Genomic DNA, 20,295 nt, shown 5'->3' with positions numbered 1-20,295 from the left:
ATTTCTGTGAATTTCATTAGTCTTTTCACACTCAGTGGCTCTAGTCCGGCAGCAGAACCCCCAGCCAGTATTTTTCTGTTATTGTGGGGTGAGTAGCAGCTTGGGGTGTATTACCCAAACTGATTGTTTACAAATTATCATATGGTAAATCTGGCTGAATTCTGGCAGTGCCATTCGATCGTTTGAAAACAATCAGTTTGGGTAATCACTACCAGACATGGGGAGTGGTGGGATGTGGGGGTGTCCCCCCATCCACATATTTGGTAGTGATGGCCTTTGGAGGTAGCAGGGGTATCGGTTTGGAGGTGGGGGATGAAAAAAAAGAGAAGCGGACCACAGTCAATTCGGCCGCGAAAAATTGTGCCACGGCCAAATCGTATACATCTGCCTGGGGCCTAAGCGTTCCAGTTTTGTTTTATTATTGTGAATTTCATTGGTCTGTGCACACTCAGAATCTTTTCCCCTTCCATGCTCCCCTCCTCACCTGCATCATTCTCCCCTCCCATCCACAAAGGTCTGTCTGGTACTTGAGGCCTGAACGAAGCCGAAACACTAGCCAGACTCTAGGCCCAGAAGCACCCCCCAGCCACTTTTTTTCTGTGTTTGTGGGGTGAGTAGCTGCTTGGTGTTTAATGATATGATATGATATGGCATTTATAACGCGCCTATACACAAGTGTTTCAAGGCGCGATGAGGCAAGGGGGGGTGAACAAAGGGAAGACAGAAAAACCTACTGGGCCAGGTGTCAATGGCTCCAGTTTATATTATATTTTAGTGAATTTCGTTGGTCTGTGCACACTCAGTGACATTTCCCCTTCCCCGCTCCCCTCTTGCCCTGCTTCCTTCTACCATGCCACCTCCCGCCTCCCCTTATGCCCACCAATCTCTGGTTGTACCTTGAGGCCTGAATAAAGCTGGAAAAGCAGTCAGGCTCTAGGCCTGGCGGCAGCCAGCACCCCCCTAGTAACTCTTTGTATATGGTTGTGGGGTGAGTAGCTGCTTGAGGCCTAAGCGCTGCAGTTTTCGTATTATTTTTGTAAATTTCATTTGTCTGTGCACACTCAGTGCCTTTTCCTCTTCCCACCTCCCCTCCTGCTCAACAAACTCTGATTGGCCCTTGAGGCCTGAACAAAGCCCTGAGCACCAGCCAGGCTTTAGATTTGCCGGCAGTACCCTCCAGCACTCTTTTTCTGTGTTTGTGGGGTGAGTAGCTGCTTGGGGCCTAAGCGCTCCAGTTTTCATTTGAATTTTGTTGGTCTGTGCGCACTCAGTGCATTTTCTCATTCCCCGTGCCCCTCCTGACCCACTACCTTCTCCCCTCCCACCTCTGCTCCTGCCCACCAACATCTGATTGGCCTTTGAGGCCTGAACAAAACCAGAAACACCAGCCAGGCTCTAGGTCCGGTGGCAGCGCCCTACTCTTTTGCTGTGCTTTTGGGGTGAGAATCTGCTTTGGGCTTAAGCACTCTAGTGTTCATTTTATTTTTATGAATTTCGTTCGTCTTTTGTGCACTCAGTGACTTTTCCCTTTCCCTGCTCCCTTCCAGGCCTGCTTCCTTCTACCCTCCCGCCTCTCCTAATGCCCACCAACCTCTGATTGGCCATTGAGGCCTGAAAAAACCTGGAAAGAGCAGCCAGGCTCTAGGCCTGTCGGCAGCTCCCCAGCCACCCTTGTTCTGTGCTTGCACACCAATCAACCTCTGATTAGCAATTGAGGCCTGAGGAAAACTAAAAACAGCAGCCAGGCTCTAGGCCTATCGGCAGCACCCCCATGCCACCCTTTTTCTGTGCTTGTGGGGCGAGTAGATACTTGGGCTTAAGCACTCCAGTTTTTATTTTATTTGTGTGAATATCGCTGGTCTGTGTGCACTCACCCCTCCTTCCTCCCCTCCAGACACCAACCTCCGATTTGCCCTCGAGGCCTGACCGAAGCTGGAAACACCAGCCAGGCTCTAGTCCTGTTGACAGCCCTCCTTAGCTACTCTTTTGCTGTGATTGTGTGGTAACTAGCTGCACTGGGCCTAAGAGCTCAATTTTTCATTGTTTATTTGTGAATTTCATTGGTCTGTGCACACTCAGTGCCTTCTTCCCTTCCCAGCTCCCCTTCTGGCCCTCTACCTTCTCCCCGCCTCCCCTCCCACTGACTGACCTGTGATTGGCTCCTGAGGCCTGAATGAACCATAAACACCAGCCAGGCTCTAGGTCTGGTGGCAGCCCCCCCAGCCACTCTTTTGCTGTGCTTGTGGGGTAAGTAGCTGCTTGGGGCCTAAGCGCTCCAGTTTTGATTTGATTTTTTGTGAATTTGGTTGGTCTGTGCACACTCATCACCTTGTCCCCTTCCACGCTCCCCTCCTGGCCTGCTTCCTTCTCCCCTCCTGCCTCCCGTCCTGCCCACCAATGTCTGATTTGCCCTTGAAGCCTGAATGAAGCCGGAAACACCAGCTAGACTCTAGGCCCGGTTGGCAGCCGTTGCTAGCCAATCCTTTTTTGTGCTTTTGTGGTGAGTAGCAGCTTGGGATGTAAGCGCTCTAGTTTTCATTTTATTTTTGTGAATTTCGTTAGTCTGTGCACGCTTAGCACCTTTCCCCTTCCCCTCTCCACTCCTGGCCCTCTTCCTTTCCTCTTCCCCCCTCCCCTCATGCCCACTGACCCCTGATTGGTCTTTGACAACTTCCCTCATGATCTGGCAGACCTCTTCTACCACACTCCTAGGGCAGCCTTGCCCTGGGCAGCCAACGGAGGGCAGTTTCCTGGGACAGTTCTACTCCGTGTTTGCCCGTGCTTGCCTTGGACGCTAGGCACTGACTACCTACAGCGATTGATACGGTAAGTTTGGTGTGGGCGGGGAGTACAGCCATTACTGTACTCCAGTAAAACTCCATCACTCTTACTACCTAATATTTAATACCTGCATGCGCCTAGCCTAATTGTCTAACTGGTATTTGTTGTATAGCCAAAGTTGAATGTACCCAGACTCTCACAGTTGTCCCAAAGTCAAATCTAAGTGATTTCTATATTTCCAAAGTTGAACCGTAGTGGCTTTCCATTGCTCTGCTAAAGTTGAATCTAAGCTTTCTTCCATTGCACGCCCAAAGTTGAATCTAGATGTTTTTCATTGCACTGACAAAGTTGAATATAGGTGGTTCTCCGGTTCTCCATTTCACTGTTTGTGTAAATCTATGAGTTTTTCCATTGCACTGCAAAAGTTGATTCTAATTGTTTTTTCATTACACTTTCAAAGTTTAATCCCGGTACTTTTTCATTGAACTGTCAAAGATTGACTCTAAGTGACATTGGTAATAGTTGATTCTACCTACTTTTGACAGTTCTCCTGAAGTTAAATCTAATTGGCTCCCATTGCCTTGCTAAAGTTGAATTCTGAAGAGTCTATCACTGCGTGCAGAAGGTAGGCTCGGTGAAAGCATTTGCATTGTGTTAATTTCACACACAGCTGCGCAAACAAATAGGAATTTGTGTTAGCATTTAATCGCTGTTATATTTTCTCTCCCAGGGGCCATCAGAGTTTGGCAGGGCGGTTGTTTCACTCCTCACCCTATCATGCCGGCCCTGGATTTAAAACACCCCACCCCACACCTCTTCCCCTTCCTATTTTTCCCACTTTTTCAGCAAGCCGCCCCCTGCAACCCACATTTCATCAATAATAAGGTGACCTGGGCAGCTCACTGAGGAGCCACCCGCCCAAACCCCATCACTACACACCAAACCCCAACTCACACTACTCACCGTGCCATTCCAAACTCACCCTTTACCCTTACCGCCCACCCCTGCACCTCCAGAGAAATAAGGCAGCATGGGCAATTCAGTTTCACACCAACCTTCCGAACTCCATCATTGCACTCCAGCCTACATCCCTGAGTGCAGCATGAACCGCCCTGGCCAACACAGCCCTGTCAACAAACCCTCCTATACTCTCGCACACTCCTTTGCCCCTCAAGCGCCCCACAAATTGCACAGACGGTGCTCATCATAGACTGTAACTGACACATTCCTCTCCCCATATCCTCCCCAGAGCAGCACCTGCACCACCTCCCTATTCTTCACAGTCATCCTCCGACACCCAACTCTGTCCTAGCCTTTTTCACCTCCCCTCTCAGACCCCATCCCTGACCAACATCCCTCTCAACCTCCCACCCTCTGAACTTCCCGCCTTAACCTCCCCCATGCTTGCCTTCTCACCCTGCTCAACCCCCCACCACTGTTGAATCCCACCATACACCAGAATTCTCTCAAAGTATCTTGCATACTCTTCAACGCAGATCGGTCGCCAAATATAAACACAAAACATCTTTGAAGTCATAGCCACTGAATACCTCGACATTCTAATCATTGGTGAAACCTGGTTCACCAATGACTTCAATCCCATCGCACACAGGCCTTTCCACCAGGCTACTCGCTGCTAGTACATAACAGGCCCAGCAAAAAGGGGAGCCTAGTCATCCTCCACATGCAACACATTTCAGTGATATCCACTGACAACCTACCTTGCGGCACAGAATGCACATTTCTTCTCACAAAGTTCCCGCTCAGCCCTTCCTTCTCCCACATCTTCCTTCCCCTATATAGGCCACCCAGCTATGACAGGAATTTTGCCGACACCCTCTGTGACTCCCTCTCAACCACGCTGATCCTGCACCCTTTGCTCAATTTGCTAGGAGATTTTAACATTTGTTTTGATGTTCCCGCCAACTCTGTGATCCACTCCCTGACTGACAATCTGGAAGCTCTCTGCCTAACACAACTGATACCCCGCCCTACCCACATTGAAGGGAGCACTATTCTGCACATCAGACCAAGTCGCACCACTCCCGCCTTGCCCTCACATCTGGACTGATCACCACGCTACACGCTTCTCGCTTCGTCAGCACCCCCCCTCCCGTCCACTTCCAATAAACATCTCCTCAACTAACCCAACCACCCACCCTATATGGATTAAAATCCTTTTCAATCCAGACCCATCCAATTGCCTACTACTTACAGTTCCTGATCTCTCTAACAAGGAAGGACACCCCTCAATTGACCTCTTCACTCATTGGCTCTCCATAGCTAGGACTCCTCACACCGACCCATCACCCCTCCCAACGTTCAAGCCCACCAAGTGAAAACTTGGAGGACTAACCCTACTCCTCAAAACAAAACAGCCTTTGAAGACTGAACAGGGCATACCAGTCCAAAAGCAAGAAAGGCAAAAGAAACAATATGGAAAGAGAATCTCCAAATCCAACAATCCATATGGGGTACTACACAAAGTCCTAGGAGAATTCAAGTCTCCTAGCTGTCTAACACCCCTCTCTCCTAAAACACAAACCTTCTGCGATTAACTATCCAACCACTTTCATAACATTGCGTTTGAAATACATTGCTGCATCACTGCAAAACTAGCTCTGATTGCACCCTTCACCTCGTGCCCTCTCTCACCCCCAAAGCTTTTCTCGCCCTCCCTACCAGCCTATTTCCCAGGACAACTTCTACAACCTCCTAGCACTTTGCTGACCCTCAGCCTTTCCTGGAGACTCTTGCCCACGATCCCAACTAAAAAAGATCCATACTACATCTGTGGAGACAGTCGCCCGCCCCACCATCAATAACTTCCTCTCATCTGGCATCTTCCCAGAAGCCTTCAAAACCTCTTATGCCAAACCGCTAGTGAAAAAACCCAGCCTCGTCCCACTCTCCCCATCGAGCTATCGCCCAATCTCCAACACGTGCTTCATTGCTAAACTAATTGACCACACTGCATACAAGCAACTTGGCTCCTCGACCTAGCCCAATCCGAGGTTCCTATCACTCTGTGGAACAGAATCCTCTCTGGTCCCTATCTGGGATGACTTAAAAAGAACTGCTGATTCAGAAGGATGTCCTGCACTCATCCTTCTGGATTTATCTGCAGTCTTTGACACCATCGACCAAACACAATACTCAGGAACAGGCTCCTGACCCTAGGCATCAAATTGGAACTCCTCATTAATTTCTAATTGCTCGCAAATCATTCTTCTTCCACCTTTCTCCTCTATCCCTCACCCTATCACAAACGGGGTCCTACAAGGATGCTCCCTTTTACCCCTCCTCTTCAACATCTACCTAAGCCCACTGCCACTCTCATCCGCTCTCATAACCTTACCTGCTACAATTACGCAGACAACACCCAGATCATTTTCAAAATTCCCAACACTTCAGGCTCCCCCCTTCCAACCTCACCTCTTGCCTCTCAGCCATCTACCTATGGATGACGACCAACCACCTTATCCTCAACCCGGGTAAAAAAAGAAATCCTATTATGTGGCAAAACTGCTCTCATTCTCCAACCTGTACCATGTCCAAAAACCTGGGATGCACCATGGGCCCAGACCTATCTCTCTCCAAACACGTCAACTCCATATCCAGAATTGCCACTTCCACTTATGCATCTTAAATACAATCCTTCCCTATCTCTCCTATCCTCAAAGAGTCTCCGCTGTACTGGCCATCATCATCTCATCCCTACACCACGCCAACTTTGTCTATCTAGGCTTCCCAGCATGCCAGCTCAGGAAACTCCAACAAATCCAAAACTCAGCAGCCAGACTGCTTCTTGCCCTCTCGCCCAGAGAATACATTACCCCTGTCCTCAGAGTACTACACTGGCTGCCTATCAGCCTAAGAGCAACCTTCAAAGTCATGTACCTCATACACTGAGTTCTCCATAATACTGGAACAGAATTTCTACATGAAATAATTATCTGATACCAACCCCCCAGAAACCTCAGATCAGGCTTGGCTTTCCTCCTTGCTATTCCCCCTTACCACTCCTCTTGAGTCAGTGGCTCGACCTTCTCTATCCTAGTACACACCATCTGGAACACCCTTCCTCTGCACATCCACCGCACAAAGGACTACCATGGCTATTTCACGCATTATCCTGAAACCCGTCCCTAACCTCCCTATTCCCAATCCGAGCACTTGAATTTCACAAGGCGGCACCGGCCGTTATTGCTGTGGCCCAGACCTCACAGCACCTCATGGCGTTGCCTGCTATCTCGGCATCCCAGACCTCACACACTATCAAACATCAATCATGACCTTACCTCTCACAAGCACCAGTAGCTGGACACATCTCGTTTTCACACCAAAAAAATGTCACAGGATTGATTAGTCACTCCACCTGTTATGTACCAGAACACAGGCAAATCACAGTCAAAGTAGTGACATAAAACAACAGCATCACTGCACTCTGATAGAGTGTCATGTCAGGCCGGGCATTGTCCTGGGAGGAATTGAATGCAATAGCCATGTCTCACGCCAGAAGACCAGATGGGGGGTTCTCATGTATAGCTCCAGAACGCAATCAAGAACTTGCCCGGAATCACAGTGGAAGGACGTGAGGGGTGGTCGGGTATTGCATCTGGTCAACTATAGGGTTGCCATCCCAGGGTAAAGGTAACAATTGTAAAGATTTAGTGCATGCACAATATCTGGGAAGATTCACCATGCTCTCCACCTGGAAAAGCTTGAAAGTAAAGCCCATGCTGCTCTAGTGGGAATTTGTGAAGCGTAGTCTGCCGCTGTCATTACCATTTTGTCACAGCCACAAGAATCGAAAGAGGATGCCACTACATGGTGCACCATCCCTCCCTCCTCCTAACTCTCCTCCCTAAGCTTCAAGAACACTGCACTCAACTGATTGGACTCCTATCATTCTGACCACTGGTTCTGCATCTCCTGAACTGTACCACATCCTCTGCCACCCCTCTTCCAATGGAAAACACACATGGAGCAGGCATAAGCCCAATCCACTTCACCCTATATATCAACAGCCTGAGTAAACCCATCTCACACTTTGGCTTCTCCTGCCACCACTTTTATGATGACACCCACCTCTTCTGCTTCCCATTTGCTTCCAATTATATCCAGAACTCTAAAGCAGCTGCCACTTTGACCTTGGCCATTGAAAGGCACTATGCTGCCTGATGTTAAACACCTCTAAAATGTAAGCCATCTTTCTCCTGGCCTCATCACTCCATCACCAAGACCTGCAAACTTGATGTCCTCATTGATGGTGAACATCACTGCTACTACCACAGCAACAACCTTCAAAATATCTGGAAAATCTAACTGCACCTTACCCACCTCTCTGTCATGATTCTAATCCCACCCTGATCCTCGGAAAATGTGAATACTGCCCATCCTGCTCCTAGGCCACAAACTCTATTCTTTTAGTCAACAATGTACTTAACTTTGCTACATGTCCCCTCTACAACCTACCTAGATTGTCTCCCATCTTGATATTCCACCACCACGTCACCTGATAAAAAAGACGCTCCATCCTCAGGTTTCTATTCCTTTTCAAATCACTGTATGGTCTAGCTTCCCACTAGCTAGCTAATTACATCCACTTCTACTCTCCGATTCGGGCAATCCACCATTAAATTTTCAACACTCTCTTTGGCCCATGCCCACCTTGCACAGATTTCTCTTTCACTACTGGCCCTGCACCACTGGAATGTTCTTTCCTCTGCTATCATATCAGTTATTCGCCCAATCATCCCTCAGGTCTGACCCTGTTGCCAAACACATGTGTATAGGTGCATTGTATTCATGTAAATGTTGGCCCATGTACTAAATCTACAATATAATTATGTTTATCCTCTTCTCACCAAATGTCCCTTTTATATACAATGCATTATCCATACATCACCCAGCTCACCGTTACCAATATAATCATTTAAACTCATTTACCGACGTAAAGGCCTTGAAAAGAGATTGCCTCCACCTCGGTCTGTCTTTTCTCTCTATTTTCTGCACATATGGTAGAAGTGTCTGACCAACCATGCAAACAACACATATGCAGATTGTCCCATTATTAGACAATGTATTCCCCACTATTTACCTTTGTAACATACTCTATAATACCTTCATAACCCCATAAGATACATATACCTTTGAAGGTCTACAGGTGTTCAATTGCTGGAAAGAAAACACACCTTTCAAGAGTGTGTCTGTCATGAAATAAATAACTGCACATGCCCAAATGACGGATGTGTCCTTCCTTCACTCTTGACTCTGAGCTTCAATTAACTAGCTACTTGAATGCTACCACATTACCATGGTGTGGGCACTACCCCAAAATCTGTTTAAATCCTATTTATGAATGCAGAATGGTGTGCAGAATGATGTGCAGTAATCACATATTTGCTGTGAGTGATGACTCTATATAGTATTCATCTTGAGTATTTGTAAAGTGCTGAACTGCCGTAACTGTGACTTTGTGGCTCTGGCGTCATTACAATTCCTCTTCTCACATATTCCCACCGCACCTCTCTATTTCTCAGACTCAACGTCACTATATTTGTACATCTCACTCTCTTTCTAGTGCTCTTTGGAATGCACAGTCTGCTGTAATAAAACCTCCTTTACCTCTGACTTCTTGTTTTCTCATTCTCCTCTTGACGTCATTACCCTTACCGGAACCTAGATCTCACCCTCTAATTCTGCAACCTTTGCTGCCCTTCATGACCCTGCCTACAACTTTACTGAGTCTCCCCACCCCACTTTCAGGGGTGGTGGTATAGGACTGTTTTCATCTTCCAAACTTCCTATCTCTCATACTCCCCTATCTCCTGCTAATTCTCCTTCATTTGAATACACTATCTCCAAAATCACTGCCCCCTAAGGCATACATATTATCAATCTCTATTGGCCACACGGTCTGGTAGGTCAGTTCTTTGTCTATCTCTCCCAACCAAATAACTCTATTCCTCCCAATCACCATCTCATTGGTGACTTCCCCTCCCTTCTCTCTCTGTTTCTCTGTCTACTGTCTTTTACCCTCTTTTACTTAACCACTTACTCTCTTCTCTCTACTCCCTGCCGAATCCATTCAAATGGAAACTCCCTCAACCTTATTATCATCTCCTATCAACTGTCCGCCTCTAATATCTCTACTGCTTCTTCTCCCTCTGATCACTCTATCATCTTTGCCTCAATCACCACTCCTGCTTCGTCCTCAGTCTCTCCATCTAATACTAATGTTCCCTCCTCCAAACTCCCTGATTACCTCTTTGATTTATACCACTCTATCCTCCTACTCATATAGTGAACTCACCTTTCCCTCCACAGTAGAAGCCTTCACTAACTTTAAAACTGCTCTGTATGCTACCTTCTCCTCTGGCTACCCTCTTTCCACATTTACCCCTAAATCCTGGCCTCCACAGCCCTGGATTCCACCTCTCATCTGCACAACAGTGCAGAAAAAGCTTTTCACTTGGCAAAAGTCAAGAAACTCTTCAGCTATAATACTCTACCTTCCTGCTGTTCAAAACTACCCATCGCCTCTTAACTTGCCAAACATGATTTTTATCTCTCTCTCATTCCATCTCATCCCTCCCAAGCCAGGTGCCTCCAGAAATCCTCAACTCAATTCTCTCACCTCCTAATCCTTACTCCATTTTCTCCACTCTTTCTGCAAATGATCTTGCTTGCTACTTTGCTTCTTACATTTCTACCATTCACAGTACCCTTGCTACTCACCTTACTTGCCCTCCTCCTGCACACATTTCTCCATGACTCCTACCCTCCTCTCCCAGTATTATGTCTTCCTTTGCACCCACCAACCCTGATGAGATTCTTGCCTTAAACCTCATTGCCAAATCGTCCTGTGCCTCCTGAGATCCGCTATCCCTGCACATGTCTCCCAATGTTGCCCAAGATCGTATTTCCCGCTCCAACTCCTCTATTGATAAAGCTACTTTTCCCTCATCCTTCCTTTCATGTACTTTCCTCCCTCTCCTTAAGATCTGGCTCAGGTTTCCTAAGGATAACGATAGTGATGACAGCATCTAACTTGTAGGATGCTTCTAAAGTGCCACTATCAAGAGAGGATATGAAGAGGGAAGTAAGATATTGAAAATCACTGGGAGCAGTGGGTTTCACTAGGTGTGGGGATAGAGGTCAATGGGGGTACATGAAGGGTTAGCCCTGAGGCTAAGTTCAAGAATCTCATCAGGGTTACTGGGGGCAAAGGAAGACATTGTTGCAGGAGAGGAGGGTAGACGTGGTTGAGAAAAGTGAGCAGGTGAGGGGATAGAAGGTGAGTTGCAAGGTTATTTTGAATGTTGGAAATGTTTTAAACAATGTAGAGCACTAAATTATTAGCAGAAAGTGTAGAGGATATGGAGGAGGGGCTAGGGGGTGAGAACATTGAGTAGTGATATGTTTGCATCCCCTAGGTTCAGAGGATTCAGATGAAATGAGGAAGAGATAGTAGTCACATTTGAGTCAAGAGCAGAGGAGTAGTTTTGAAGAACAATCAGCTATAGTTAGAAATCAGCGTAGTGTCTTGATCTTTGCCAAGTGTAAAGGTTTTTCCTCATTGTTGTTTTCAGGGTGTAGATGGTAGGTGTAATCCAAGACCATGGAATGGAGGGTTTAGAAGTGAATATGGTAAGAGGTAAGTGAGAGGAGAAGGGAGCGCTAAAGTTAGTGAAGATTTTATCAGTGGATGAGCCCACTGCGCTCCCTCTCGATTCCTCTCACTCTCTCTCCTTGCTCCCCTACTCTGGAAAGCTCCTTTTCTCCCTGGCCGTACTACTCAAATTCTACTACTATTTAAATCCAACCTCAAACCCCTCTTCCTTTCTGAATAACCTGTTTCATATTACTCTACATTACTCCATCACATGCTTCCCTCTCTCTACTATCATGGACAAGCCTACAGCACGTTTCTGTGACCCCTTTTGATTTAACTCTTCCTCCACCACCCCGGTCCTATGTTATTATGTCCTATCCTCATCCCTGGTTTATGTTTCCACCTCCGCCTGCAACAAGTCACACTCTCTTACCCCATTGTCAAGGACCCATGGTCTCTACTCTGTTATCAATGATACATGTTGTAACCGTTTTTGTATCAAGAATGCATTGCTTTCCTGTGATTTCTGTAAATAAATAAATGCAAAAAATACAAATATTAATGAACACTATTGGCAATAAGAAAAGATTTTGTTCAGTGTGGTTTATCATATGATCCTCAATTCAATTCCATCATTATCACATGTCATTTCATCATAATCTCTTATTTGTTTTGGGCTGATCCCCAATCAATACATTAGGATGCAGTTAGCTCTTTCGTTTACCATCATTCTAGGTCGATGAACCACATGGTCATACTTAGACCACTTTTGGATTTTCATGCCATGGATATTCTAAACCTTTGCAGTCCCATCTTTTTAATTGCTTTGGATTGGTGGCCCAACAAACATAATTAAGGTGAATGTGGGGTTTGAGCTATGCCCAAATTAGTCAGCGTGAGTCAGATATTGTCCTGAGTATATGTTGTATGTATTATGTATTTCTTAATTCTGAAAATTGTTTAAGCAGCCCGCAAAGAATAGATTCTTCCATGTTGGAATGCAGTACAGTTCCCATATTGAATGGATGTGATGTAATAGTGTACGCAATAATTTAATTCCGGCCTCCAAACAGGAATAAGGTATCCTAGACACCGTTTTCTACATGTCCATGTACGTATATTCATACCTATCGTCGTCAAAGATGGGATACTGTTGCTTTCTAGTTTATCGACAGAGCCTCCATCATATATGGTAAAATGGAGCGTCTCAATAACCATGCTTTTTAACTTTTTAACCATTTGCCTGTATATTGTGGTTTTGAGACCTATACAAAAATTCTAACTATGGTACTTGTAATCCTGCTTTAGTTACGTGCTTACATAATGTTTGTAACACTAGCTTACATGTACTCCAGGCCCATAATAGTCTTCCCAGTTTGGCATCTAGCGTGTTGAAATAATTCAGTGGGATTTGATATGGGATATTAGCAGAGTAATAGAGGAAATATGGTTATAGTATAGTCTTGATTATCACAATCTTCCCTAGTAATCGAATGTGGAAGTGTATTTCCCCAATGTTAAGAGGGACTTGTATGTATTATTGACATAAGAGTCTTGCATATTATGAAAGATTTTTGTTCCCAGGTATCGGAAGGAATCAGAACACCAACTCATCTATTGCTCAGTAAAGTTCAGGTTTGGCTTTGTTTATTGTACTTTAAATGGAAAATGCAAGACGTATAACAATTAATGCACAATCCTGAGCATATTCAAACATTTAAAAAAATATAATGGGCAGACCTGGGTGTGTGTTCCTCCGGTATAGCAGAGTGTTGTCTGCATATAGCAAATTCTGGCGATGCTCACCCCCCACCTCTTCTCATATTATTTCCTGAGGTGACAAGCCTATGGCTCTTTTGCAAGGGCAAGCAAATAGAGGAGACTGGGCATCCCTGTCTTGTCCCTTGTTGGACATTCGATGTGTTCAATACTATCTTGGCAATTTTAAATATTGCTGTAGGATTAGTATATAATAATTGTATCCATGTTATAAAGGAATCTCCTTGGCCGAAGTGCTTCTGCCAAAATCCAAGTCCAATTCACTGTGTTGAACACTTTAACATTGCCCAGGGATACCACTACATCATTGTTATCCAAATAGAAGTGTTCTGCTATCACATGATGATCCTATGTAGATATTGCATACTGCTTCTCTCTGGGATAATGCCAGAATGGCATGGATGTTTTTACATGGGAAAGCAGAGGATTTGGTCTGTTGGCCATTGCACTGCTAAGTATCTTTGCATGTGTTAAGCATGGAAATCAGTCTATATGAGATTTTGTACAGGGTGGCTTTGCTTTGTTTTAAAATTGGGACTATTAATGCTCCACACATATGGCAGACAATTTGCCTCATTCATAAGCATGGTGATCCACGTTCAATAGTGAATTTAATATCTTGACTCTAAATCTTTTGTAGAACTCAGCTGGGAAATCATCAGATCCTGGTGTTTTACGCACAGGGAGCATAGTCACTACTTCACGCAATACTTGTCTAGTTATCAGACTGTTGAGGGCCTGTCTTTGTTCAGATATGATGGAGGACAAAGTAATCAAATGAAGAGTGCAATATGCTGCGCCCATCTCTGAAATGAGGGAGTTGATAGTTGTTACAGGGTTTCTCTCTATTTAAAAGCCATGTCAATAATTTCCTAGGCTTTTAATCCGATTTATGAATATTTTGTGTGTGAAGTGAGCCATTGTGTTTCCCCGATCTTTACCTCATTTCTAGGCATCATGACCTAAGCACCCCCATGTTGGATTACGTTTTGCTCTGAAGTGTTTCTAAATATTAAAGTTCTAATATTTGTTGTTCCAGTAGAGATATTTGTTGTGTTAGTGTTTTGTGAACTCCTACTATAATGGCAATACATACTACACTTGTAGTGACTTTAAATGTTTCGCATAGAACTTGAGGATCAAATGCCATGGCTGATTATCATCAAACAAAACCTGTGTTGATTACTATGCCCCATCTGTCAGTTCTATAGGGTCAAATCTCCAGGACATATTAGGAAGTCTGGTTTGATTTATTCTATGCTTGGCCACCATCTGATAGATAGTGTTCTACAGAGATATAAGACATATATAAATGGATGGTCACTTTTTCGACCTGTGAACAAGCAATCTTGGTTTGATGATTCTTATTTGTTTGGTAGTCTTTGTGAGTTTTTGGGCCCTTAAGCATACGGGTCCATGGTGTGCACGGTATAAATCATTAAAGTAAAGTAAAGTAAAGTAAAGTATGAATACAGTGGGGTCAGAATGGAATGAATATGTCCAGTCACAGCAGTGGAGTTTCCTCCAATGTCAGTCAAGTCAAGGTTGAATGTGATGTATTGCATTACTTTAATAGCAAGGGGAGGATGTGGTTTGAAAGCGTGGATCTATGAAGTGTATAGTCAAAAGACACAATTAAAGTCCTCTACCAATATCCAGATTGCTTACCTATCTAGATCATATTTAGTAATCATTTCTGTGAATAAGGTTGCTGTATTCATGTGAGGGGCATAGCAGTTGAGTAGACAATGGTTTCTGTTTTCCATTCTTCCTATCACTATAATGACTCTACCTTCCCTGTCCTTTTAATTTTACCAAATAAGCATTACTCTGGCATATGTGGGGTATGAGGAGCCAAATCCCTGCCCACCACATCTGTTTACTATTCTACAATGTCTGTGTTCCATTTCAATTTAAATGTTACCTAACAATATATTGTTTAACTGGGGAAAAAATGTTTTCAAAACCATTTAGTCCCTGAACATTCCACATGACTACCATAACAGATATTTGGCATGCAATATGCCAATGTCCTCCTGACTTCTCTTTTACTGAGGAGTAGGGTGTACTATATTGTATATTTGGTTTGTATATGGTGATTTATTGTTATATCCTTCAATTTTACAGTGTAATTATTACTGTACACAATGTGAGCTACATGACCTATTTTAAAGAAAGTTTCAACCAGCATAACTTTCGTAATTTAACAGTGAACAAAAACAACTCATCATTATAAGCTATTAGAATAATAAACAAATTATTACACTAAGCTATTATGGTGAGCAATATCTCCCAGATGGGATACTCCCCTTTCACCCCCGGCTGTCAATACTGGTTTACTGTGTCAACACCTGGGCGGACCAGCATAGTTAGCTTTGGTGTAAACCTTGAATGCGTCCATGTCCAAGGTTTTTTTTTTCATCTCATTATAAGTCATAACTTGGGGAAGACCCCCAAATGGGCTTTGAGATATTATCATAGAATATTCTGAGATGGTTGATTAGGTGCTTCATTATTTCTCTGGTGTTTCTTTTAGGATCATCTTGACGTTTCCAGGGGTCTCTTATCAGTGTCTTCTTGTTTGATCTAAAGGGGAAGTCCAATTTCCTTTCTTCATGTGCAGCTGCAGGATACTGATCCTGTATGTTAGAACTTTCCAGAAAGTTTAAGACTTCCTCAGGTTTCTCAAAAAAAGGGTTAAGTCAATATGTATAATTTTCATCTTGGCTGGGAGCATCAGTTTGTGTTTCAATTGCGAATGTCGAAGTTCAGATGTGACAGCCTTGAAGCAGTGTTTCTGACCCGGTGTTGTGTAGATGGGATAAATTGCCTGCATCAATCCTTTTCTCTGTATTTTTCTACCTTGCCTTGAAAATCTCAAAATTATTTCTCTGTCTTTGTAATTTCGGTAATAATTGGCCTCGGTGGTGCAAGCAGAGGACATTCCTGACCAGTGCTCTGTGCGCTATTTCAACTGTGAAACCTTGGGAACGTTTGCCTGTGCCCACACCTTGCAGCTAAATATTCTCCACATAATACGACCAGATTTGTCCTTCCTAATATTCCTTCTAAGTGCCTGTCCTTCAGCATATTGGACTCGTCCCTCCAGCAAAATGTGTGCACTCCTACAGATTGGGCACTTGTTTTTACAGTCTGGTGACATTCCATGTTATTTCTGCAATTTTGTTTCCTGAGGTGCTCACGCAATCTGCAAGATGTCGGAGGTCTTGCAGCAGCAACGACCCATCCACTTTCACTTTTCTTACCTTATTTTCAGGGACGAGTGTGATTCTGCTGTTGTGTTTATCACTTGTTTATTCTGTGATTTTCAGGTGTAGCAATTTACATTTCTGTACACATTGTGTAGTTTTCTAGGCATAATTGGCCATTTTAAATTGCTTGATCAAAGAGATGGGCCAGAGTAGTCTGCCTGCATACCAGTGACAGACTTATATAGTCCGTCGTCCTGTGAGTTTCAGAGTCAAATGATAAAACTGTTAGAATATTTTACACAAGCCAACAACTGCGGTTCAAGTATACTGTATTTTTATTTTGGTATCCAAGTTCAGGAAGCATATGAGCTGAGCACCACTTACCGGGTTAGATACATGTCACTTCCTACCTCTGGAGCATTCTCCAATTCCCCCAGTGTTCATAACTTCTATTGGAAGCCAGGATTTAGAACTCGGAGTCGAAATACGGCAGCTTCACGCAACGGGTGATTGCGTTCCCCTGCGCTGCCGATCTGCTCTCCAGTGTAAACTTTCATATAATCGGGGGCTTCAGATTACCATCTCCCAGGATGGATTATTTTCCAGGGGAAGTCCCTAGCAGTTCAGATGGCATTGGTCAGGGTCACTCCGCACAGTGCACTCAAATGTAGCCGACGGGAGCCATCTTGGGCCACTTTGTTCTCCAGAGCTATGTGATAATTTTTCACACTTTATGTCCACTTCATCTGATTTTGGTTCATTTTTTGAGGGTGGCTAGAATCTTTGCAGTCTCCCTGTGTTCTCCAACTAGATCCTGCTTCACTTTTAGCACCAGATCAATGTTAGCTGCACGTAGCTGTGACACAGGCCATGCCCTTTGATCAAATTCAAGATTATGCTCAATTTAAGTGTAAGCAGGCAGGTTTGATGTTGCTGGAAAGCAGTGGTATTGTGGAGAATGATACTACAGATACGAGGCTGTAGTAGTAAGGGAAGATAACCCCTCCCACCCGTGTGCAGTGTCTTCAAGAAACATCCTTCCTGTCACAGATCAGAATCTGTATCACATTATTACTTGGCATCTACAACGCCCTCACAACCACCATCACCACCATCGCAACCAGATGAGACCCACCTATGTGTTGTTAGTCCACAATGAAAGTCAAAAGTGTTATAGTATTTCACAACAAAAAGCAATCTACTGACTCTGGCCACTTGCACACTCTACCAGAAAGTGGTGTGCCGAGGAACAGCAGGGACTAACATGAGCAGTACCGCTGTCCTGTTCCATATGCTGCAGAACTGTGCACAGACATAGGACAACATCAAAAGAAATGTTGTGCATTCCTCCCTATGTCATTCGGCAAGCTGCATGCCCCCACTAGTATGCACATTTAAACCTAAAAATATTGCAGCTGGTTCATGTCAAGTCTAGTCTTTCAATTTTCTGAAAATGCAATGTTTCAATAAAATATATGACGTTTTCAAAACACAAATATATAGAATAAATGCTATCAACCAAGCAGCTGTGTCTCTGTTTGAAACACAAGCCCTACCCCCTGTAACCCAATGATGCAAAGCTGTGATCCCCCTTTGTATCAGACCGGTGTTATGGAAACATTTCACCTTGAACAATATTCAGATGACATATGATAACTTGGTTTTAAAGTTGGTAATAGACTTCTTGGCCCAACGTATCTAGAAAACCCTTGATTCTGGAAGCCTATGGGAAAGTGTGATCACTGCCAGTAAGTTCCCAGCTGCCGTATTTCCGTTTGTAAGTGGTATCAGAATTGTATGATGAGATAATGACTACGGTGGTGCAGGTCCTACAGAAGTCAGTGGATCAAATAATCACTTTACCATGGACTTGTGGACCAGTGGTCAGAGCATTGATTATATGGTGGTTCCAGCACATTAACACATCGTTCCTTCATCTACCAGCCCAAAGAAGTACCAGGGTTATGCAAAGGTTGATAACGTTGGTAGCACAAGGGGATCAGGGTGGAATCTACAGGGGGACAGCTTTTTTTGGCTCACCAACAGAGTGCTCTTATCCCTTCACTGTCCCAGAGAGTGCTAACATTGCTTAAAGTCCACAAGATGTCCCACAGAGTGTGGCTCACTCTTAAGGTTCTTGAGCTCTCTGACAGAGTGCAGTCATGACATAAAGTTCAAGTGCTCCCTCATAAGGGACTGCCACCCCTTAAAGTTCACAAAGGTGGGTTGTGTTTTATAATGCACACACTCTCTCATAGGGCACATCCCCCTCTTAAAGTTCACAGGATCTCCCACAATGTGAGTGCTGCCATTCTCAACTTTTGGAAGTCTCCCTGAGTTAACAGTCCTTATCCATAACTGCCTCATTCCTTCTCACTGCACAATGACCCACAAGAGGAATGGGTTGTGCTGTAGCATCTGTTTCTTCACGACAGCCACAACTAGAATAGAGTCCAGATCCCCCCATGAGAAAGGAAGCAGGCAATGCAAGTAATGGGTGCCTGCATGCCTTTACACCCGTTCCCATGGGTTCTGCCAACATACAGGTCCTATCAGTGGCATGCCACCCCTAGCCACATTCTTTTGGGCAGCAATGGCAACAAGTGCATGCTGCTGGTTATCGTTGTGAGCATAGGGCCCCTTGGGTATCGTGCATGCAATGGATGGGGATGCAGAATTACTCTGACATCAAATAATCGAACAATCTCTGGAAGATGGCAAAGTTTGTAATATCATTTGTCTAAAAGAGGGAGTTACAACGGACATCAAAGGATGTTTGCTCGAGCTCTCAGTACATTTCACATAAAACCAACCTTTTATACAAAAAATACATCAGACGTGACATCATACAACGTGGCAAATGATTAAAACCTATGAGGGGTTGTGATAGGCTCATGGGGAACATCTAAATATACTTTCTATAAGGGGTGGCATTGTGATTCGATATCTACTGTCAGGTGGACAACTTATGCCTTCCTCTAAAACATGTCATCTTCAACACTTTTAAGTACACAGTATATAATTGGTCTTCAAACTATAAGGTACGGCCCTCTACAATTGGTTGGCATGCTCGTGTCATGTCTGGAACATTTGGTTCACTTAGCAGCACACAAGCTCAAACCCAGGTGCCAGGAGGTGGACTTGACTTTACCTCCCCACCCAGTTATCTCAAGCCAATAGCGAGGGATGACATGAGACAACGACAACAAACATGCATCGGCAAACTCGGCAAGGATACATAACTTTTTGAGTTCTTTTAGTTTTTTTGGGTTTAGGTTCAATGACAGGACATTTTCTTTGGCTTTTTAAGTATTATCATTTGAAACAAAAGAGAAAAGGGACAAGAGGAAAGGGAAAAATTGGCAATCCCTTTTTAATAGGGAGAACAAACTAAACACTGAACAAACACTAATCAATCAAAGGGCACACAACCGGATAACAACTTCCCCCCGAAAAACACCAAATCATGCTGAAATAAACACCTAGCTCCCGAAGCTGTTCCTAATCAGGCGGTGAGTTACCAGTGCCACCAGCAATAATTATCATTATCAATGTATTGTGTACCTCTACAAGATACTTCTAAAACATGCTTTCAGGATTCACTACAGTCACCTTTTTAATTCACGTTTACTTTGGAGGCTTTTATTTTTATGAAAGATCACTGGCAAAAATGATAGGGTTCTACCGTGCTTGCATATATTATTAATGATTTCGTTTTTGAAAGAAAGCGATGCCCACACTCACCCAATGCGCTTTTATACATCTTTTATGGTATAACCTGACAAAAGGAATGAGCATTTGTATCTGTTAGATAATGCAATCCATTCTAGACGGAAGCAGTTAGGAGAAACTTCCAGTAAATAGAAAATGGCGCGCTGTATTATACAAATGCTATCTGTCTTT

The sequence above is a fragment of the Ambystoma mexicanum genome, chromosome 7q, assembly GCF_040938575.1.
Source record: "Ambystoma mexicanum isolate Mex_15411 chromosome 7q, UKY_AmexF1_1, whole genome shotgun sequence".
NCBI lineage: Eukaryota > Metazoa > Chordata > Amphibia > Caudata > Ambystomatidae > Ambystoma > Ambystoma mexicanum.
This window is presented reverse-complemented; position numbering follows the sequence as displayed.